This window comes from Lycium barbarum, chromosome 8 (genome assembly GCF_019175385.1).
Source record: "Lycium barbarum isolate Lr01 chromosome 8, ASM1917538v2, whole genome shotgun sequence".
Classification (NCBI taxonomy): Eukaryota; Viridiplantae; Streptophyta; class Magnoliopsida; order Solanales; family Solanaceae; genus Lycium; species Lycium barbarum.
In genome coordinates, this window is record NC_083344.1 from 95,105,121 (window position 1) to 95,129,340 (window position 24,220).

Here is a 24,220-nt window from a genome sequence, read left to right on the forward strand (position 1 = left end):
TAGAATTGTGGTTGTTATTGTTAGTTGTTGGTATTGTGATTTCGGGCTAGGGATATAAACAGGTGAGATGTTGCCAAAATTTTGGCAGATTCTAGAAAGAGTTAATTCAAAGACTTCAGATAAGCACTTGATAACGAGCCTAACAATAGTATGAATTTCCTTGATTGTAGATTTGCGATTCGAGAAGTAGAAGTTGGGCGAATAGATAAGCTTCAAGGCATGTAAAGCTATCCCTTCTTCCTTCTTTGGCATGAATTACATAAAACGAACAAATGACGAACACATGTGACTCCATGAACTCTAGTTCTCAGTGGTACTTGACATGATAGTTGTCATTGGTCCCCTAAGTGTTAGTTCATCCTATATATTCTCTCGAATCCCAAATTATGATTCATTTTGTACATGATTTCCCCTAATATTAAGTGTTCTCACATCGATAATAACTCTTTCAAAAGATATTCTGAGATAACATGATTGTGCATTCACAAAAGAGTCTTCATACAGGGTTATGAGTTACTAATGAAAGGCTTGGCATTCATATACATTTTCATTGCATCATTTCATCGAGTTCCTTACTAAAAGGCCGGGTACGGTATATATATGTAGATTTCACTGAGTCCCTTACTAAAGGGCCGGGTGCGGTATATATATATATATATATATATATATATATATATATATATATATATATATATATATATATATCACCGAGTCCCTTACTAAAGGGCCGGGTACGGTATATATATATAAATATATAGATTTCACCGATTCCCTTAATAAAGGGAAAGGGCTGGGTACGGTTTATATATATATATATATATATATATATATATATATATATAGATTTCACCGAGTCCCTTACTAAAGGGCCGGGTATGGTATATATATATATATAGATTTCACCGAGTCCCTTACTAAAGGGCCGGGTATGGTATATATATATATATAGATTTCACCGAGTCCCTTACTAAAGGGCCGGGTACGGTATATATATATATATATATATATAGATTTCACCGAGTCCCTTATTAAAGGGCCGGGTACGATATATATATATATATATATATATATATATATATATTTCACCGAGTCCCTTACTAAAGGGCGGGTATGATATATATGTATGTATATGACTTCACTCACCGAGTCCTATAATGGGCTAGGTACGGTATACAGAGTATACATATGCATGACTCACAACATAAGGTACAAATATGTTGGCATCCCTGATTATCATACTTATCTCCTGTCATCTTTTCACTCAGTCATGATCTTCATTATTGTACTTCATGCTTTACATATTCAGTACATTTTCCGTACAGATCCCCTTTCTTAGGGGGCTGCGTTTCATGCCCGCAGGTACAGACACTCAGTTTGGTAATTGAAGACTGAAGGGTTAGCATGAGATAGTCTCCATAAGGAATATGCCTCAATTTAGAAGAAACCCGAAGTGAGTAGAATGATCGTCGAGCGAATTGTGTCAAGTTCAGTTATTATCGATTAGGCGATCACAGAAAAGCTATAAGATCATGTCGGGTTATGTGTCACAAAGGTAGTGTCATTGCACGAGACTCTAATCTTTAGGGTGGTAGTCAAAGACTTAGCGCACAACAGTACTATGAGTATTTTAGGAAGTATCTCAGAAAGAAATCAGGTATGGGAAGTACAGCTCATGATTGAGACAGATAAGAGAATTACGGTGAAAGAAGTTCACTGCTTATCCGAGCTAGGAGTTCTACTTTCGAACTCTGAAGTGGGTGGAGTTGTTGCCCAAAACATGGCTTATTCCTCCTTAGTCAATGAAGTTAGAAAGAAGCAGTTTGGTGATCCCTACTTGTTGTAGATGAAACAATAGTAGTATACTTTGTATATTATGTGTGCATATCATATGTATGATAGGGTTAAAAAAACATAAATTAACCGGGGTCTTTTTTTTTCTTCTTTCTTCCTCCTCTACTGCATGGTCATTCGGGCCGAGGTCCAACCACCTTATTGGGCTAGAAGACCAATAAGAAAAATTTCCTTTAAACGTCTTTGAGTCCAAAAGGAAGAAAGGGAAGCTAATATATTGAAGGCCCAATCATGGGTAAAAATGATATGAAAGTCCAGCCATGGGTGAAAATAGTTGGGGTTTGGTACACCCCATTCTATTTTTATTCAATTCCATCGTATTTCTGTTATGTTTGGCTTGCTTGTATTGTGCTTGTTGTTTGTAAACCCAAAATATTATTGGAAACTTTATTGTGAATTAGGCATCTTAGGCAAACGGTACATATGCCGTTTAGATTGGCTTTAGCACCCAAAAATTTTCAAAACCTCGAGAACACGTACTGATTTTTGAAGAGTTAAAAATGGGAGGCAATTGCTACATTTTTTTTAATAAGTAATAAATTGGAAAAGATTTTAGGAGTATGAAAAAATGGTATAGACAAACTTGTGTAAAACTTAGAGGGTAAATATATTAGGAAAAAGGCTTCCTTCTTAAAAATGATTTGAAAGCATATCTTTTCCAGTTTTGGGCTTTTGATGAAGAGTTTTGGTATTTCTGGGCCATAGCCCACTGATCTTTTCTCAAGAAAACAAATGCACTAAAATGTTTGCTATAGCCCATTCGGTCTGGTATTTAAAAGAGAAACAAATGATGAAGCACTTCTCTTTGGATTGGAATCCCATTTTGATTTTACATAAACCCGTGGCCAAATAAACGTTATTAAGGCCTACGCTTTTTTATTTTTTATTTTTAAAAATGTTTAAAAATAGGATGTTTTGGGCCAGAGCCCACACAACTTGTTTCATTTAAGAGAACCCAAGTTACCTTTTGGGGTTAAAACCCATTCGGTCTTTTTCTAGATAAATAAAACCTCGGTCAATATTTTCTGGGCTAAGGCCCATAACTTCAACAAGTAAGAAAGGCATCTTTGATAAAACAAAACTGATTTTTGAAATGAGGCTCTTATTTCTTAAGTAAAATTGGAACTTTTTTATGAAATAGATATATGTATGCAAGTACGTTCTAAAATGAGCATATGCGAGATTTTTGACCATGGGTACAATTCATCTTTTTTCCACAAAAATTTGCGTGAAATATATATAAAGAAGTCCTTTTCTTTAAAAAATCAAAACAGTCCAAATCACGTCTAATTATAAATATTTAGGTAAGGATGTTCTGAAAGTGTGTTAAATGGATTAACCCGATCCACGTGTGAGTAAAGCATGAATAAAACTTGGTCATTCAAGTCCAAAAAATGAACGAACTTTCTATCTTTTCCTATAAAAAATTGTTATCCTTATATATAAAAGGAATTAATTATAACCGGATATCATAAATCTGAACCTAAATACCCCGTATATAAAGGAAATATATTCAACTTTTTTTTTCAAAAAAAAAAAATGATATGCAACATGTCAAATCTTTTTTGCGGGAAATAAACACTAAATAAACAGTTCATGCAAATACTGACACATTGGAACTCGAAGGTCAACCGTACAGTACGGATCCTTAATACTAGAGTGCCTAACACCTTCCCTAGGGACTGGAACCCTTACCTAGAACTTTAGATTAAGAAAGATTTTTCACTGTGTATGAATAAACCCTTCAAAACTGGTTTTCCTAATTTCCTAAAAATTAGGTGGCGACTCTTTTAAAACAAAGTCCGAAAGAGCACCAACGATTTCAAAGTAGCTTTTCCGAGCGCTAATCCCGCCCGCGAAAATGCGAACCGTTACATGTATTACTATGTATCTTTTCCTCCTTTAATTTATCATGACTATATAATAGCAGTAATTAAAGTTCGTTGAGCGAGCTAACTAGAAATCAAAAGGTTTGTTGGGAATAAAATAAATTGTTTGTGCAGCAGATTCTGAGAGTTCAATGAAAATCATGAAATGATTCAAAAATATTTTTCTTGCACTTACAGTATACACCGCTAAAGAATCACTATTTTCTCATTGAAAATTTTCACTGAAAATATTCAGTGGCTATTCCCATAGATATTTTGATTGAATCAGTGAAAAAAAAATAGTCGTGTTTTCAAGCGTTTCAGTGATTTCCTGTTTCCATGCATTTTTTCAATTATTTGGGTTCGTGAGAATATAGTGAAAAAATCATGTTTTATAACACAAAATTTTCACTGATTCGTGGTGTGGAAGAACCTCTGTTTCTAGTAGTGATATATCAAATTGTATTGACTTAGCACACTTAGGGATCGTCTGGTAGGGTGTATAAGAATAATGTTGAATAGGGTGTATAAGTATAATGCTGAATAGGGTGTATTCTAATGCTGCTTTTAGTAATGATGGCATTAGTTGTGCTGAGAATTTCTTATCCAATGTTTGATTTGGTGTATTAAAAATAACATGCATTGCATATATATATATATATATATATATATATATATATATATTTTTTTTTAAAAGGTTACGTTGTTTACAAAAATACCCACCAACTTAATAATTCGAAAAGATTTTGAGAGATTTCAAGGGCAATTGTGTCTTTAGCCATGCTTATGTATGTATGAAAACCCTTGCATTGCTAATACCATGGTTTGCTATGTATTAGTTATACATAAGATAATACCTAACAGAGTGTATAACTAATACTTGTATTAGCTATGCATAGGTTGAAAAATGTACCCAACAAGGTATTAGTAATACACAAAGCTAATGCATGGATTATTGTTTCTCACACGTCCTTGTCACGACCCAACTAGAGGGCCATGACGGGTACCCAGAGCTAGCACACCGAGCACCACCTGTCAGACTTATCATCAAACTCAACCTAACACATACCATTCCCAACATAAGCTTATCATGAAGTGATCCTCGAATATCTCTCAAAACATATATGTATATAAGTCCACGAGACTGCAAAATTATAAACAGAGAAAATGCACTAAGAGATCACATAACATCTACCACCCACACGTATATATCTACGAGCCTCTAACTGGAGTACTAAAATCATAAGGATGGGATAGGATCCCGCCATGCCCCAAATATATGAACAAAAGCATATACCAATAAACTGCAACTCCGGAGTAGTGGAGCGCTCGTGTGGATCTGCTGATAAAAATCCTAAGTATCGGTGTCGTCTCCTTGCCTACCTGCGGGCACGAATGCAACGTCCGTAAAAGAAAGGATGTCAGTACGAATAATGTACCGAGTGTGTAAGGTATGTATAACAACATAATAAAGAAATAAGGGAGCATAAGATGAAGGGATAATATGTAACTAATTGCCTCTTAAGGCGGAGTCACGCATGTTAACTTTTATATTAAAACAACACCATATCATATATATACATACATAAACTTCCCGACCATATAGGTACGGTGTGATCATCATTAGCCCGCGTCCAGAGTAACCATCTCATGCCGCCCACTAGTGGTGACTGCCAGGCCAATTAGGCACGATGTTAGTATCCATAAGCCGCCCACTACGCCCATCGTAGTGGTGTCTGCCCGGCCAACTGGGTACGGTGTAATCATATATAGAAACAACATAAAGCATGCATGGGAGCCCAAGTGAAAGCTACAACTCTATCAGAGTGACGTAAGGTCGGTTTTAACCTCCGATTATATTATGGAACAATCATCATCACTATGTCTTACCTTGAAGGAACTAGTATCAAGAGGTGAGATGGCCAATAATGAATAACATCAAGGAAATTCTAAAATAAGATCATTAAGATCATAATAGCATCAATTCTATCCCTGGGAATAGAATCATCATCATAGAACACATCTTATCTTCTTCTCATAAGAATCTTTAACTTTCAATTTTTTGGGATGTAAGAAGGTCATGAGAACATATATAGGAAATGGTGATGTAAGAGTCATGCCTTTCGAAAGAAGGGGACTAGCCTTACATACCTTTAACGTCTCCTTAACGACTAAAATTTCTCCTTCCAAGCTCGCAACTCTACATTCAAGAGAATTCGTACTAAATTAGATCAGTTAAAACATGCTTAAGTCTAAACTAAAGCGACTAAGAGCTAGCGAAAATTGGGCAGCATTTCCTTGGTTTCAACAACTTTCCCCATATAATAAAAAACTCCCGAACATCAATAGCAACACCCGTAATACCATATTCAATAGGCTTTTTCAAGTCAAACATTGTTCAATCCTCAAAACTCCTTTTCAAAGTCATTCATAACCATAGCTGTAACATAATACCATATTCATTTTCACATAATACTTCCTCAATGTCATTAGTATCATCCACAACAAAATTATACTCATGGCATACCAAGAACTATGACTCAAGTCAAGTTACTATTCAAGAATATCATTAAATCCATGTTTGAGCTTCATATTCCACTTCCTCCCCTTATTCAAGTTATTCAACAACCAAATACTCTTAACAACATGAAATAGATGTGAAAATCACCTTTGATCATATAAGGATGAACTTTGGATGAATATACTTCACTTGAGAGAAACCCCAACTTCAATATCAAAGGGGATCTTGACTTCTACAAACCCTAGTGAGCTTCCTTGCACTTGATTCTCTTGGTTCTTTATAATTAATATTTGATTTCTCTTGGGTTTGTGTTAATATGGTGTGGGGAATGTTCTAGAGCTTTCAAGAGTTGTGGAGAATGTAGGAAATGAATTAAATAATCATGGGTCATATATATATAAAAAGAGAAAAATCTAAAAAAAGTGACCCGACTTGGTTATACGGACACTTATACAGTCCGTATAACTTTGTACGGCCCGTATAAGTGACCGTTTAATCCCACCAAGGATTGGCCTTCTCTGGAAAGGTTATACGGACCCTTATACGGACCGTATAAGTGGTCGTATAACTCAACCTTTCCGAAATTGTTCTCGTTGATTCGTTCGATCTCAAATCCTTATGGAACCTTCTGGGCACTTGTATAACACTTTATTAACCATCTAAGGAGCCCTATAGTTTCTCCTCAAGACATTACTAAATAATCATTAACCCGATAATTGCGAAACCTTCCCAAACACAACTTATACTTTACTTCCTTCGACGAACTTAATTTCTCCGATTCATAATACTTCAAAAATCTTGTAGTATACACCTTTAAACTACCAAATACCCTTCTTAAGGTCATATGGACCTCATGTTCCCCTTAAGCATTATCTATTCACAGCACAACGACTTGAAATGTTCGATGTGTAACAGTCCTACCAAACGATCCCTTAGTGATACAATGAGATGGGAAAATAACATGTTTGGCCAAACTTCTAAAATCAACTTATTTTGAAAAGTGTTTTTTTAATTACTTAAAAAAACACTTTTAATTTGGTGTAAACCAGTTTGTGTTTGGCTAATTAATTTTAAAAAAATACTTTTGAGTAGAAATTAGTGTTTGACCAAGCTTTTAAAAAGTGTTTCAGAGTGTATTTTCTCGAGTGTACTTTTCAAAATGCTATTCGGGAGAAACTATCTCTTTTAACCTCTGAAAAAACAGTTTCTTCTACTCTTCAGAAACATTTATTTTCTCTCAAAAGTTTAATAAAAAACCTCACTTTTTAAAATAAGCACTTTTGTTTGCAAAAAAAAAAAAAAAAAACTTTTGGCCTCCCAAAAGAACTTGGCCGAACACTATGATTATATATGAATTAATAATCAATGTTAAGTGATAAAAGTAAATGTTCAAATGTGTCATGTACGGCCTTGATTTAGTGTAAATATTTGGTGCCAATAAATTCTTCAATCATCTTCCAACGTCTGAATTAAATTCTTAACTAATCATTTTCTAGTTACACTTGTCCACAATTTCTGTCTCACAAATTGATTATGCACCATTTGGTTCCTCAATAAAATGATTGGTTTGCTGCTGAAAATCTTGATTGAATGAGCAATATTGCATGAATGTGACAGGAGGAAGTTGACAGCTTGAATGCATACAGTGGCGGATGTAGTAAGAGCCAAGGGGGTTCATCCGAACCCCCTTCGGCGAAAAGTTACACTGTATATACAAGGTGAAAATTATTTTTTATGTATATATAGTAGACGTTGAACCCCCTTAGCTTCTTCATTTATGGCTTCTTTATATTTTTGAACCCCCTTGGCATAAATCCTGGCTCCGCCACTGAATGCATATATAGACGAAACCTAAGTTATTTGTTTTCCAAATGTATAAAGCTACCGTATTTATTTCTCACCAAATAACAGGGAAGAATACGTATATTGTTGTTTAAGCCTTAATTTTCTTGTGAACATATGGCTAAGATAGTGAGCCAAGCTGTTTTGACATGACTGTATGTCGGTTATTCTTTTTCTTTATTTCTGATGTTCTTTTTATGGGAATGGGACTTGGGAACATCAAAGATTACAAACTCTGTTTGGATCATCGTTACCCATCGTTTCATATATTGTACAGTCTTGTATATTGTATTGTTTTTTTAGATATAATGTTTAGATAGATTGTGTCGTTTGTTGTTGTTTAATAATATTTTTATTGTTTGGTTTTATTGTATCGTACAGTGTTGTAACTAGTAAGTTTATTAAAATGTCCTAAATTATTGTAAATATTAAATTTATCAATAGCTACTCATAATTAACTAAAATCAAGACAAGAAGAAAGCAAGCAAATTTTTAGTAATTGTGCATAAGAATGAATACCTACACATTGTTATTTAATGATTTATGATAAGGAAGATACTGTATACATTGAAAATATTGCATTACTCATGGCGCGAAGAAGAGTAGACACGTGGCAGATGAGATTGAATGATGACATGTTATTTAATTGAATCCGGGAGAACGATTTCATGCAGACCCGGAGTGAATGTTACGAAGTAGCAATTGTCACGGGTCATTTATGAGCATCAGACGTTACACAACCGGTCCAGATATAGAGCTAAACGTTACAATTCTATAATTAAGTAGAATTTATTGGTTATTATTACTCAGTATTAGGCACAATTTACAGCTTGATGTTAATGATTATCCCCTGTAAAAGGAGCATAAACTTAATGTAATGGATCACCCTTTTTTGAGCATAACTGTAACGACCCGTTCAATCATTGGGCGTGTTTTGACCATATTATCCCCATCGACCCAATTCCCGAGGTTATCGGGCGTATCTAGTGAAAATTGGAAGAATTAGAACCTTTAAGTGAAAATGTTTGACCAATAGTTGACTTTTGGATAAATAGACCTTTTTTGGAATTCTATCGATTCCGTGAGGTCTGGAGGGTCTTTATGACTTGGGGGGTGGCTGGTTCGGTTCTCGAGGCTTAGGCACTTGGTTGAAAACTTGACTTTAGCCGTTTGGTGGTTGACTATGTGAAGGTGACCTCCGTTGGGAATTCCGAGATCATAAATAGGTTCGTAGCATGTTTTTACTTGTGTATGCATGTTTGGTTTGTATCCGGGAGGTCGTAGATGGATGTCGGGATTTTGTGTTGAACTTGGTGAAACCAGAATTTTCTGGTTTTCTGATGTCTCGCCCTGACAAGAGTGGATTCGCCCCTGCGGGTCTGCCCAAGCAGGACTTGGTCAGCAATAGTAGAAGCTGAGTCATTTAATGAGATCCGCCTCAGCGAACGAGTATCCGCCGAGGCGGGATCGCGAAAACAAGAGTACTTTCGCCCCAGCTATGATCGCTGAATTAGAAACCTTATTTCATTTCCCAACTTCGAATCATTTATCCTATTCATCAAAAGCGTAATCCAAAGGAGTATGTGGGCAATTTATGAAGAATTGTTGGTGAAATAATCTTTGGGTAAGTCTTTGTGCCTTATTCTAGTATTTAATCATGCTTAATTAGTATCCATGAAGGTTAGTGAACTAGTGGGGAAGATAGATTTATGGAAGCCTAGGCTACTGATTTAAAACCCTTTTGATCTAATGAAGTATTGATTGATTTTATTAATGTTTTCTACCATCTAATCATCAGGTAATTAGATTCTAGGCTTAAATCTTCCTTGCTTCAGGAAATCTAATCATGAATTTAGGGTATCTTTCTAAATTGAGGATTTTGGTGTAATTGATGAAATTGAAGGACTGATTGTGGTTAGAATTCCGTGAAATTAAGGAATATGACTATCTAGACTTTGAGTAAGGTAATTTCACCCTTAATTTTTGATTTAGGCCTTGAGGTTCGTTAGGGGTATGTGTAACTTTCACACCCGATTCTTTTCCAAATAGTTGAATATTCTGTGGTCATTTACTTACTTAGAATTGGTAATTGTTAGACTTCGATCGTTCTGAGGCGCTTCAGAAAGGGAAGGTCCAGGTGGAGTAGTTCGTGGCACCAGTTCGGCAATTGAGTTAAGTCTATTTTAGTTAGACTTTGATTAGTGAGTCGTATATAAGTGTAGAATTGACAGGGGAAAACATGTTAGGTCTTCGAACATAATGATGGGATGGATATACAATTAGGTTGGTATGACTTTTGATTATGTGGGTTTTTTCGCCATTATTTTACACATTGTTGACATGTGGTGTACTTGTTTACGTGATCGGAGTGGTGTGATGTAATAGATTCATTATGGTGATTGAAACTCGATGTTGACTCCATTTCCATAGTTGTTGTGATTTACGTAAGTCTTGATATGGCTGTGGTGTTTGTGACTTCCATAGCATGTTCATTGGCATTGATTGCATTTGATTTAGCATTCATACACTCATACATGATGGAAATGGTGTGGAAGAGATTTGATGAAAGAAACGTGGAACTGATTTGATAAAAGAAAGGTGAAATAGTTTGATGAAATATGGGATCCGGTTGCGCGCCGCAACGAATAAATGTGTTTTTATGGGTTCGGGTTGCACGCTGTGGCGTTACATGGATGCCATGGGTCCCATGACTGCATAGACGTTGATATTGCTTTCGGAGCATATGTGTACAGAGTGAGCATTGACCATTGCATTGCAGGACGTCCATTTCGTTGCATTGCATATATCATCATCACATTATATATCGATTGACTGGATTGTTGGTTGTATTCATGTTGTGGTTACTTTGAGAAATTATTAGGGACTTGATAGACTTTGTGTTTAAGTGCTTCACCTTAGGCGATGATTCAATTGTGTGATATTCTGTGACTAGAGTGGTTGTTATGTGCCTATCTGTTTAAGTTGTTAATTATGTGCTTTATATGCATAAACTAATCGTAGTCGGCCTATGATGCCTACCAGTACGTGTGTGTATTGATACTACTCTTGCTGCACTTTTCCTTAGTGCAGATTTTGAGATAGGACCTTCATCGAGACCCCGTTTCTAGCCTTGAGGCTATCTTGCCGAGATTCCTAGGGTGAGCCACCTTCTAGCCTGCAGCACTGGATTATATCTCTATTGTCTATTATTCTATCCACTAGACAGTGTTTCTTTATGTTTTTGACTGATGTAGTATTCCTAGACTTAGTATTGATTAGTTGTTCTTGTAACAGTGACTTCACGTCCTTGGATTGTATTTGACTTAATATTTCTACACTATTTTTTGTGTTATGACTTAGACTCTTATGATTGATCTTGTTGTTCATTTATTTTGTAAATTGGAAAAGTAATGAAATGAAAGGATGGTACGCCCACCAGAGGGAATAGAGTGGGTGCCATCACGACTATGCTAGTTGGGTCGTGACAAATTGATATCAGAGCCCTAGGTGCACCGATCTCACCAGTACAAGAACATGTCTAGTAGAGTCTTGCGGATAGGTACGGAGATGTCTGTACTTATCTTCGAGAGGCTATGGGACACAAGAAAAACTCCATTCTTTCTTTCCTTTTATGTTACTTGATTCTAATTGGTATCTAGTTGGTTCAAATTGGTATATGATTGTTTTTCTATTCTCTCACAGATGGTGAGGACTCGTGCTAGAGCAATAGTTGATGAGGCACTAATGCAGGCTGCTGGGGCTGCGACACGTGGTAGGGGCCAGGCTAGAGGTCATGGACGCAGCAGAGGCAGAGGGGCAGCACCGACCAGGGGCAGGGCACCCGTGGCTGGTCAGGCCCGCGCTAGATCCATCTCTCGTGAGCCACCGACAGGTAATTGTGATAAGAAGAAGGAGTTAGGACCAGCACTAGCTCAACCAAATATTATTGCTACTTTAGTGGTGTCCAATGCTTTGGTTCGTGTGTTATGCCTGCTTGAGGGATTTACTCAAGTGAGTATGTTACTAGCTACACTAGATGGTCAGGAGGTGAGATTGGTTGAGCAGATTCCAGAGAGGTTTTGTGCTCTAAGGGCATAACCTGTTGCGGCTGTGGCTCCACGTATGGATGAGATTCCGAGACCAGACGTTTTTCCTAGGCCCATGGCAGGCCCAGTGATTACCGAAGAGAAGCATGATTTTTTTTGGAGGTTCACCAAGATGAAGCCTCATGTCTTCTACGACACCCAGTAGGAGGATGTCTATGAGTTTATCATCGACTATCATGAGAGGCTCCACAAGATTGGGGCGGTAGAGAGTCATGGGGTAGAGTTTGTGACTTTTCAGTTTTTGGGTGATGCCAAGCTTTGATGGAGAGCGTATGTTGAGTGCAGCCCAGTCGGGTTCCCTCTGTTGTCACCTAATTTTTGACCTCCCGTAATTTATTTCAATCACTCAAAGTCCCCGGATAATAAATAAAGTGAGCTGAGCATCTTGAAAGATTTAAATAATTTTTATAAATTGTCCAAGTCAGTATTTCACTCCCTTAAATTGATAAAAGGGATTTCATGCATCATAAATTTATTTGGAAATTAATGAGTACTTTTATGAGAGGTTTGCTAACTTTAATTTAAAAGAGAGAGAGAGAGAGAGAGAGAGAGAGAGAGAGAGAGAGAGAGAGAGAGAGAGAGAGAGAGAGAGAGAGAGAAGGGTTTTTATTTATTTAATTATTTAAAATTGTCAAGATATCAAATTTTGCAAATACTTTATTTCCTTTTAATATATGAAGTTTGAGTAATTTAAATAATTTAAGTAGTTAACCATTCAACCCTTTAAACTTTTAATTCTTATAATTTGCATGATATGTCAAAAAGTATGCATAATTGCCCATAAAAGTTTAATTAGGCTAATTAATTAATTAAATGATAACTATTGCAAATTGATCCTTCTTATGTGTAAATATTTTGCCATGGCCACAATTAAATTAATCAGTTCATGATTTAAAGAAATTAGAGTCATTTTTGCAAAATTAGCTTATTAATGGTTTTATTTGAAATAACCAGTTCAATTTAATTTCAAAATTTGCTAATTAGGCCAATCAAGGCTATAATTGAAATGATCATGCCATGTTAGAATTAATTAAGGCCATGTCCGTAATTTTAGGCCCATTAACAATTTGGCCGATTTTTTAAACTATTTTAATAAAATGATTATGTCCTAATTTTTCCTATAATTAAAATTTTATCGATACATAGTAAAGACAAACAGTTGAACACATTAGTAGATTTAGTCATAAATTTTAGTGAAAAAATACAAGAAAATAATAAAGACATTACTAGAATATTAGAGGTGGTAGAAGTATCCCAGACTAAGCAAAAGAAAACTTTCGAAAAATTAAAAAAAAATCTCGATTACTTAAAAACACAAGAATTAGAATTAGAAAAGAAAGTCCAGACTCTAGTTAACAAATTTAATCTAGAAAAATTACCTACAAAGACGGAAATAGAAAAGTTAATTAAAGTTATTACAGAAAAACCAAAAGGGATAGAACTAAAAACAACCCAAATAGTCTCTAAAATAACGCAACATGTAGAAGTTTTAACTAGTGATATTAAAGAATTAAAAAAGACAGTATAAGAACTAAGAGAAATCACTCTTTCATGAGTAGACCAACCTTAGCTCAAGAAGAAGCCTCAAAATTAATAGAAAAGTCTATACCTTTACCAATAGACTGTAAAGATTATATACCTAACGCTAAATCGGATAAAATAACACTACAACAAAATATTACTATAATTTCATTAATATTAGAAATAATAAAGAAAATATAAATAATAGTACCAAGGTTAGAATTAATAGGTGAGCGCGTTCGGTTGTTAAGTGAACAACAAAAAGAGAAAAATAAAGAGACCTCTAAAAATAAAGAAGTTGAAGAATTAATAGACCAATTAAAAAAGGTAGAAATAACACCTCAAAAAGAAAAAGTCAAAATAACTAGAAAATCACAAAAATGAACCTTCTTTCAATTAGATCAAGAAATGAAGGAGGATCAGAAAGGCAAGAAAGACCAAGAGTAAGTTTTTCAGATAATAGAATAAGTAATAATTTCTTATCAAGAATTTTAAGTAGAAGAACACCAGAGGAAAACAACCAACAGTTAAGTGAGGTAATAGATGTAGACCGAGACATACAAATTTTCCAACAAAATCAATTAAAACTATTAAATCCAAAGACTTTATACAACATAGGACAGTTTTCAAGAACAGCACAATTATATAGACATTATAGAGAAGAACAGTTGTCAGCCATATGAACTAAAGTTACTACTATAAATCTAATAAATCTAGAAGCTTTAAGACAAATAAAAAATACTGGAAGGACGCTAATGCATATGGGATTAATAGTAATAGGATTAAAATGATTAACTAGAAAAAATTTAGGAACTAAAGTCTTAATAGTAATCTACGATGATAGATGGTCAGACATGAAGAAGTCAATAATCGGAATAACAGAGGTAGATATGACAAATAATGGAGGAATTTTTTATATTAGTCCAGAATTTATAATGAATTTAGCAGAATTTGAAAAACATATAAAAATAGGAATACAGACTAAAGGATACGAAGAAATGTGTAATGGTAATAATTTATTAATGTGCATAGGATTTTTAGGAAAAATGACGAATAATAGTAATACTAAGTTTAAAATTAAAGTAGAAGATGTCATAGAATTAATGAGAAATAGAGGAATAAATTTAATTAAACCTATAAAAATAAGTCCTGAAGAATACGCAGGGTTAGAATGGAAATGAGAAGACTTTAATAGAAAGAAGATTCTGCAGCCAGAGTCACACCTAATGTACACTAATTCTAGAGGAGAGACATCTATAAGATTTACCAATTGTAATTATACACCACAAAAAGGCATAGAAGAAGAAAGTACTTTAGACGAAAATGAAATTACAGAATCAAATTTTATGAATATAGAACTAATACAAGACGAGTTTGCGGTAGACATAGCTATAGAAGAAGCAAAAAGACTCCAAAAAGAAAACACAAATATGCTTTTTAGATGTAAAGGGTGTAAGTTAGGAGAACTAACAATAGAAAAAATCATAAGTCATTTTAAATTATGTGAAGCTTGAACTGATAATTGGGGATATAGAGTAGAATATATATACCAAAACAAATCAGACGAATTTGATAAAATATTAGAAGATATGAAATATAGTGATGACGAAATAGAATTAGACTCAATAATAAGCCAAAAAGAATTAATGGAATCTAGTTTATCTAGTTCTAGTCCATTTTAAAGAACAACAGGAGAACAATACACAGTAGACACGACCACAGGAAATGTACCTAGAAGAAGAGCTTTTAGAACAGCAGGAGAACCTATAGACAATATAAAATCATTAGGGAAAAGAATGCCTATAGAAGAACCTATTATTCTCCAAGAAGGAGGTAATAAAGGAAAAATATTAAATATAGCAGCTCATGATCCATAAAGATGGAATTCAGTAATAGACCTTTTGAAAGGAATAGTAGTAGCAGACTATATAAAAACTTATAATGATACAGATGCTGAAATTATGTATAAATACTTAGAAATATTTTTAGGAGAATCAACTAAAACTCTATGGGAAGCATATAAGGAAGCTTTTCCGATGGAATTTCAATACTTAGTATCCATGGGAGCAAATCCATACAATTTTACTAATAAAATACATACTTTTATTACAGGAGAAGATCCAAATAGTGAATTAGTAATACTACAAAGAAATGCTTTAATTAAATTAGAGCAGTTAAGTATAAGTAGCTGGTTTCATATTAAAAAAATTTTAAATGATTATTTTTATTATTGTACAATTAGTGGAAACGCTTTTGACCAAGAACTAGGAAAGAAATTATTTAATAAACTACCAGGAGCTCTAGGAAAAGAAATAGAAGACAGATGGAATGAAAGAGACGGAGTAGTACAAAATCCTAATTTAAAATGGTCAATAGGACGTAGAATACAACATATAATGGATATACTATAAGAAAAATGCATGCATATACAAATACAAAAACAATTAAAACAAAATGAGATGAATTTTTGTAAAAGCGTGGTATACACTACTCAGAGTTACGATAAAGACAATTATAAAAAGAAAAAGTATAAGAAATACAGAACCCAATATAATAGAAACTACTCTCAATACAATAGAAAGAAATATTATCTTAGAAAATCATCAGCCAGAAAACCCTATTTAGAAAAAAATAAACATATAAGAAAATACAGAACAGATTGAAATTATAAAAATAATCTGGAATGTTTTACTTGTGGAAGTATAGAACACTTAGAAAATACATGTCCAAAAAGATTAAATAATAAGACACGAAATTCACAGCTAATTGAGGATTTTCAAGAGACCTTAATAAATGGAGATGAATATATGTCAGACACAGAAAGTATATACTCCATAGTAAGTGTAGATACTGAAGAAAAAATTTAAACAGACTAATCAGACTCAAAAGCAGAAGAATTAATCAATGAGGTAGGATTAGAAAAACTAGACCTAGAACCAATTCAAATGGATAATTTAACAAATATATCAGAAGATGTAGTCACGACTTCGAAAGAAATAAAGGTTTAGATAGTAATGCATGTTTCTCTTGTAAATGGTTTCTTAATAGAGATAAAAGAGAAAAATATAAAAATTGTTTTATAGAAGGATGTATCATGTGTATAGAAAAAGAATTTAAGACAAATATACACAAAGAAGAAAGACATAAAAAAATAGAAGACCCTACTATTAGTATAGGAATAATGACATTAGAAACTAGAATGAACGAATTAGAAACCAGGTTATATAACTTAGAAAAAGGTAAACAAAAAGAAGCAGATAGCGAAGATGAAGAAATAGGTTTATCTAATATACAACCGCTAAGAACAATACCAGAAGATTTAACAGCAGAACTAATGAATATAGAAGACCATGGAGACCTAGTATGTAATGAAGATAAAAAATTAGGAACAATAAAAATACTTGCAAGAATTAAAATAGATGACTATGAAATAGAGACATTAGCATTAGTAGATTCTGGATGTACTAAATGTATAATAAATAAATGAATAGTTCCACCAAATTTAATAAAAGTTCTAGACAAATCAGTTGCAGCCATGCAAATGGATGGAACTCATAATATATATAAACATTATGTTCATAAGGCATACATTAGCTTTATCAACACTTGTTCAGAATTTTATAAACCTAGTTATAAAATGGATAAAATATGGGTAAGAGACTTGAACATAAATATAGACTTTATCATCGGATTAGACTTTATGTTACATAACAATGGAAGTTGCATGATTACAAGAGATGGAGAAATCTTTCTAAAAAATATTACTCATACACCAGTACAAGCTCATAAAACTGAAACTAGAATCAGACATAAGAAGATCTCTACTCCAGACCAAATAAACCTGCAAAAGAAAGAAGAGAGTTGTTGTAAGGATTGTCAAGACAATAATACATGCTGTAAAAGCAAAAGAGAAATAAAGAATTTAATTCTAGAAGAAGAAGAAATACTAGACGACGATAATCTAATAGGAAAAAATTATACTTTAATAGACATAGAAACAGAATTATATAATTTTAAAATAGGGATAGAAAGGATAGGAGTAATAAAAAACCAAAACGATTTAGATAATATAATAAGAATACTAGATGAGATAGAAATTATAGGAGAAAAACTTTTAAAACATTGAAAAAATAACAAAATTGTATGTAAATTAGAGATAATAAATCAAGAATATATAATTAAAACAGTCTCAATAGAAGCAACTAACCAAGATGTGAAAGACTTTAAAGTACAAATAAAAGAATTATTAAATTTAGGAGTAATAAGAAGATCTACTTCTAAACATAGATCTGCCGCATTTATGATAAGAAATCATAGTGAGATAGTAAGAGAAAAAGCTAGAATGGTAATAAATTACAAAAGACTTAATGATAACAGCAAAACAGATGGATATAAGTTACCAGACAAAAAGAACTAATAAATAGAATACAAAGTAAAAAGATCTGTAGTAAATTTGATTGTAAATCAGGATATTGCTCCAGGTACGAATGCATGAAAAAAATATAGAATGGACTGCATTTACCTGTCCTGAAGGACATTTCGAATGGTTAGTAATACCATTTGGATTAAAGACAGCTCCACCAATTTTTCAAAAAAAAATGGATAGTATATTTGGAGACTATAAAAGATTTGTCCTAGTATATGTAGATGATATATAGTATTTAGTAAAGATATGAAAGAGCATTTAAGACACATACAGACAATATTTAGATTATTCATAGAAAATGGAATAATAATTAGCAAGAAAAAGATGAAATTATGTAAAAACCATATAAACTTTTTAGGAGTAGTGCTAGGAGATGGCAAAATAAAATTGCAACCTCATATAGCTAAAAAGGCCTTAGAAATGCCAGATAAACTAGATAATGTTAAAGAATTACAAAAATTCTTAGGAATAGTAAATTATGCTAGAAGTTTTATAAAAGACTTAGGAAAAATAGCAAGGCCATTGTATTTAAAAACGGGATCAAATGGTCAAAAATACTTTAATACAGAAGATATTAGATTAGTACAAAAAATTAAAGAAACAATAAAAAATATTCCAGACTTAACTATGCCCCTAGAAACAGACTATTTAATTATAGAAACAGATGGAAGCTTCGAAGGATGGGGAGCAGTATTAAAGGCAAAACCAAATAAATATAACAATAAAAGTGAAGAAAAGATATGTGCTTATCAAAGTGGTAAGTACCGAGAAAAATGAAATATGAGTAGTATAGACGCCGAAATTTTAGCTGTGCTTAAATAGTTTTAGATCATATATACTAAATAAATCAGAAATATTGGTAAGAACAAACTGTGAAGCTATAGTCAAAATCTATCAAAAAATTAATGATAAAAGTAGCAGTAGACGAAGATGGTTAAACTTTATGGATACTATTTCAATTTATAATTTAGCATTTGAACATATAAAAGGAAAAGATAATAACCTAGCAGACCAATTAAGTAGATTAAAAATCACATCTAACTGATTTTCTATTTGAACAGCATGAGACCATCAAGTTCTCAGAGAGCAGACAAAGGAAAAGGCATAGCCTCAACCCAAGACAATTACAGACAAAAGGTACTAGGTAATCTTCATTTTAGACCTACATCTGCATTAGACAAAAATGCCTTAGAAAGAATACATTTTGGGACCAATAATTTAGTATTTTTTCCGCCATGTAATTTAACTTTTAAGGTATTATCAGAATATGTAATAGACAAATAATAGACATGTTTAGTAAATATTTTATAGATGTCACATAACAAAAAAGACTAGTCATTTTGTAGCCACTCTAAATGCACTTTGTCAATATTTTACAGACAAAAATCTAGATAAGAAATTTAAATTTTATGTTGTAATCCATGGTAGGACTAATGGTATTTTCCAGACCTGGATAGAAGTTTTAGATTCTATTAAAGATATAAGAAAATATCTTTTTAAAGGCTTTAATGATTTCACTGAGGCATTAGACTATGCTAAAGGAGTGTTCGGTCCAAACTACTATATTTCTCCAGCTCTTAGACAAAATCCAGATAGAACCCCTCAGTACAGTATACAAAAAGACACAGACAAGGTGATTTTTTGCGATCACTGCACTACTATGACTGAGACTGTCAGAAGACTTAACTAGCAGAAAGAGACACTCATCCAAGAAACAATAAAACTCGTGGAACAAGCAAGACTGTTGGAACAAATACTACAAGTAGTTAAGTTCGAATTAGTACAATCTCAGAGTTCTCCAACTCAGACAAAAATGGATGAAACGGGTGTGCATTCCCCAATGAATGCAAATAGATCCACTGTATCAGATAAAGATACATTTAGTCTAGTTCAAACGGTAGCCAGTAAAGACTCATCAAATCCGTTGATGGCTGTCACTTTGCCCAAAAGTGAAGATGAGGGATGTTCATCTCTCCAGACAAGACGAAGACTACCAAAGAACCTGAGGCAAGGAGCTACTTCTACCAAGAAAAGCATGCTTGCAAAAAAGAAAAAAAAATGACAACATAGAAAGTATAGTTAAAGAGACTTTGGAAATATTTTTCCAAATAAAAGCAGAACAAGACAAGCATATAATCAAGAACCCTAGTCCAGAATTATCTCCAAGTCCAAGGATGTCACCAGTCCATAGTTCAGAAGAAGGAGATATGGTAAATTTCCAGAATAGTGCATTTCAGGATTCACAAGACCCAAACGACGACGATTCGGGAATGAGTTTTGATTCTATTGCACTACATAATTTAGACACATAATATATATATATATATATATATATATATATATATATATATATATATATATATATATATATATATCTGTGTGTGTGTGTGTGTGTAAAAGAAATAATCAGACAGAAGTAGTGGAGGAAATAGTTATGATAAGACAAAAGACTAAAAGATTCGTTGAACAAAAGCAATGGCTAGAAGACATTTGCAGAAAAAGAGAGCTTTATTAAAAGTAACATTAATAAAGCAGCCACACTAAATAGACAAATCAGCTAACAGACAAGTAAATAAAGTTTTCTTTTGAAAAAGTTCACGTGACGATGGGGCCCAAAGAGCACCCGGCTGAACTCAAAATATTCTTCAACATTTTGAAATTCGGAGTTAAAGTCCGCCAGACGCCTATAAATAGCAGCATTTGTGGAGAAGCAAACACTTCACGAACAAGAGCACCAACCACCTCTCTCTAGAAAACTTCCATATTCCCATTCTCTTTCATCAAATGCTCCAATCCTTTGCCCAGTCAAAAACCTTTATAATATAAACTCATATTGTAAAAAGTATTAAATTATAATACCTACCCCCTAGTGTGAAATAGTTTTTGGCCTTCCCCGAAAGGGAAACCTCTCTCCTTCTTCAAACCATGTAAGTTTATTTATTATGTTTTCTGTACTAATCTCCCTATTATGTAAATTATCTTGTGATTATATGAATATTATGTTTAAGTAATTTCCTTGTCATCATGAATTTGTTATTCTTAGTATATGGTTATTGTCTTAACTTCTTAATAACCTCGATGAATTAACCTGTAAATTTCTATGTTTTAAAGAGGCCGTTTAATGTCCAAATAATACAGGACAAGGTTGGCCGTGGTTAACGGGGTGTGGTTAAAGAAGACTGTTATTAACAACAAAGGTTAAGAGAAAGAGATGAACAATATAACAAGATTCGTGACTGGACAGAGTCCAGATTAAAAAAAAATGAAAACTTTGGGAGATAGACAGAAAATTAATTAGAAATATAACTACATGATAAAAAGAAATACAAGAGTGAGGAAGTACCGAGTAGGATTGTTAAAAATTTATTTGAAAAAAACATTAATTTCCTGCTTTGTCCTTCAAACTTTTCTTATTGAAAGAACTTTTTGAAAAATTTACTACCCCCCCCCCCTCTAAGTTTGGTATAATATTAGAAATAATAAAGAAAATAGAAATAATAGTATCAAGGTTAAAATTAATTGGTGAGCGCGTTCGGTTGTTAAGTGAACAACGAAAAGAGAAAAATAAAGAAGTTGAAGAATTAATAGACCGATTAAAAAAGGTAGAAATAACACCTCAAAAAGAAAAAGTCAAAATAACTAGAAAAGCACAAAAATAGACCTTCTTCCAATTAGATCAAGAAACGAAGGAGGATCGGAAAGGCAAGAAAGACCAAGAGTAAGCTTTTTAGATAATAGAATAGGTAATAATTTCTTATCAAGAATTTTAAGTAGAAGAATACCAGAGGAAAACAACCAACAGTTAAGTGAGGTAATAGATGTAGACCGAGACATACAGATTTTTCAACAAAATCAATTAAAACTATTAAATCAAAAGACTTTATACAACATAGGACAATTTTCAAGAACAACACAATTATATAGATATTATAGAGAAGAGCAGTCGTCAGCCATAGGAACTAAAGTTACTACTATAAATCTAATAAATCAGTGAACTTTTTCAAAAGAAAACTTTATTTACTTGTCTGTTAGCTGATCTGTCTATTTACTGTGGCTGCTTTATTAAAGTTGCTTTTAATAAAGCTCTCACTAGAGTGGCTAAGAAATCACTAGTCTTTTTTGTTATGTGATATCCATAAATTGTCTACTAAACATGTCTGTTGTTTGTCTATTACATATTCTGGTAATACCTTAAAAGTTAAATTAGATGGCGGAAAAAAATACTAATTATTGGTTCCAAAATGTCTTCTTTCTAAAGCGTTTTTGTCTAATGCAGGTGTAGGTCTAAAATGAAGATTACCTAGTACCTTTTGTCTGTAATTGTCTTGGGTTGAGGTTATGCCTTTTCCCTTGTCTACTGTCTGAGAACTTGATGGTCTCACGCTATTCAAATAGAAAATCAGTTAGATGTGATTTTTAATCTACTTAATTGGTCTGCTAGGTTATTATCTTTTCCTTTTATATCTTCGAATGTTAAATTATAAATTAAAATAGTATCCATAAAGTTTAACCATCTTCCTCTACTGCTAATTTTATCATTAATTTTTTTGATAGAATTTGACTATAACTTCACAGTTTGTTCTTACCAATATTTTTGGTTTATTTGGTATATATAGTCTAAAGCTATTTAAGCCATATATTACAGCTAAAATTTCGGCGTCTATACTACTTATATTTCCTTTTTCTCGGTACTTACCACTTTGATAGCACATATCTTTTCTTCACTTTTATTGCTATATTTATTTGGTTTTGCCTTTAATACTGCTCGCCATCCTTCGAAGCTTCCATCTGTTTCTATAATTAAATAGTCTGTTTCTAGGGGCATATTTAAGTCTGGAATATTTTTTATTGTTTCTTTAATTTTTTTTTACTAATCTAATATCTCTTCTGTATTAAAGTGTTTTTGACCATTTGATCCCATTTTTTAATACAATGGCCCTGCTATTTTTCCTAAGTCTTTTATAAAACTTCTAGCATAATTTACTATTCCTAAGAATTTTTGTAATTCTTTAACATTATCTAGTTTATCTGGCATTTCTAAGGCCTTTTTAGCTATATGAGGTTGTAATTTTATTTTGCCATCTCCTAGCACTACTCCTAAAAGTTTATATAGTTTTTACATAATTCCATCTTTTTCTTGCTAATTATTATTCCATTTTCTACGAATAATCTAAATATTGTCTATAGGTGTTCTAAATGTTCTTTCATGTCTTTACTAAATACTAATATATCAGCTACATATACTAGGACAAATCTTTTATAGTCTCCAAATATAATATCCATTTTTCTTTGAAAAATTGGGTCTTTAATCCAAATGACATTACTAACCATTCGAAATGTCCTTCATGACAGGTAAATGCAGTCCATTCTATACTTTCTTCATGCATTCGTACCTGCCAATACCCTGATTTACAATCAAATTTACTAAAGATCTTTGTACTTTGTATTCTATTTATTAGTTCTATTTTGTCTGGTAACTTATATCTATCTGTTCTGGTGTTATCATTAAGTCTTTTGTAATTTATTATCATTCTAGCTTTTCCTCTTACTATCTCACTATGATTTCTTAATATAAATGCGACAGATCTATGTTTAGAAGTAAATCTTCTTATTACTCCTAAATTTAATAATTCTTTTATTTGTACTTTAAAGTCTTCCACATCTTGGTTAGTTGCTTCTATTAAGGCTGTTTTAATTATATATTCTGGATTTATTATGTCTAATTTACATACAATTTTGTTATTTTTCCAATGATTTAAAGGTTTTTCTCCTACAATTTCTATCTCATCTAGTATTCTTATTATATTATCTAAATATTTTTGGTTTTTTATTACTCCTATCCTTTCTATCCCTGCTTTAAAATTATATAATTTTGTTTCTATGTCTATTAAAGTATAATTTTTTCCTATTAGATTATCGTCGTCTAGTATTTCTTCTTCTTCTAGAATTGAATTCTTTATTTCTCTTTTGCTTTTACAGCATGTATTGTTGTCTTGACAATCGTTATAACAACTCTCTTCTTTCTTTTGCAGGTTTATTTGGTCTGGAGTAGAGATCTTCTTATGTCTGATTCTAGTTTCAGTTT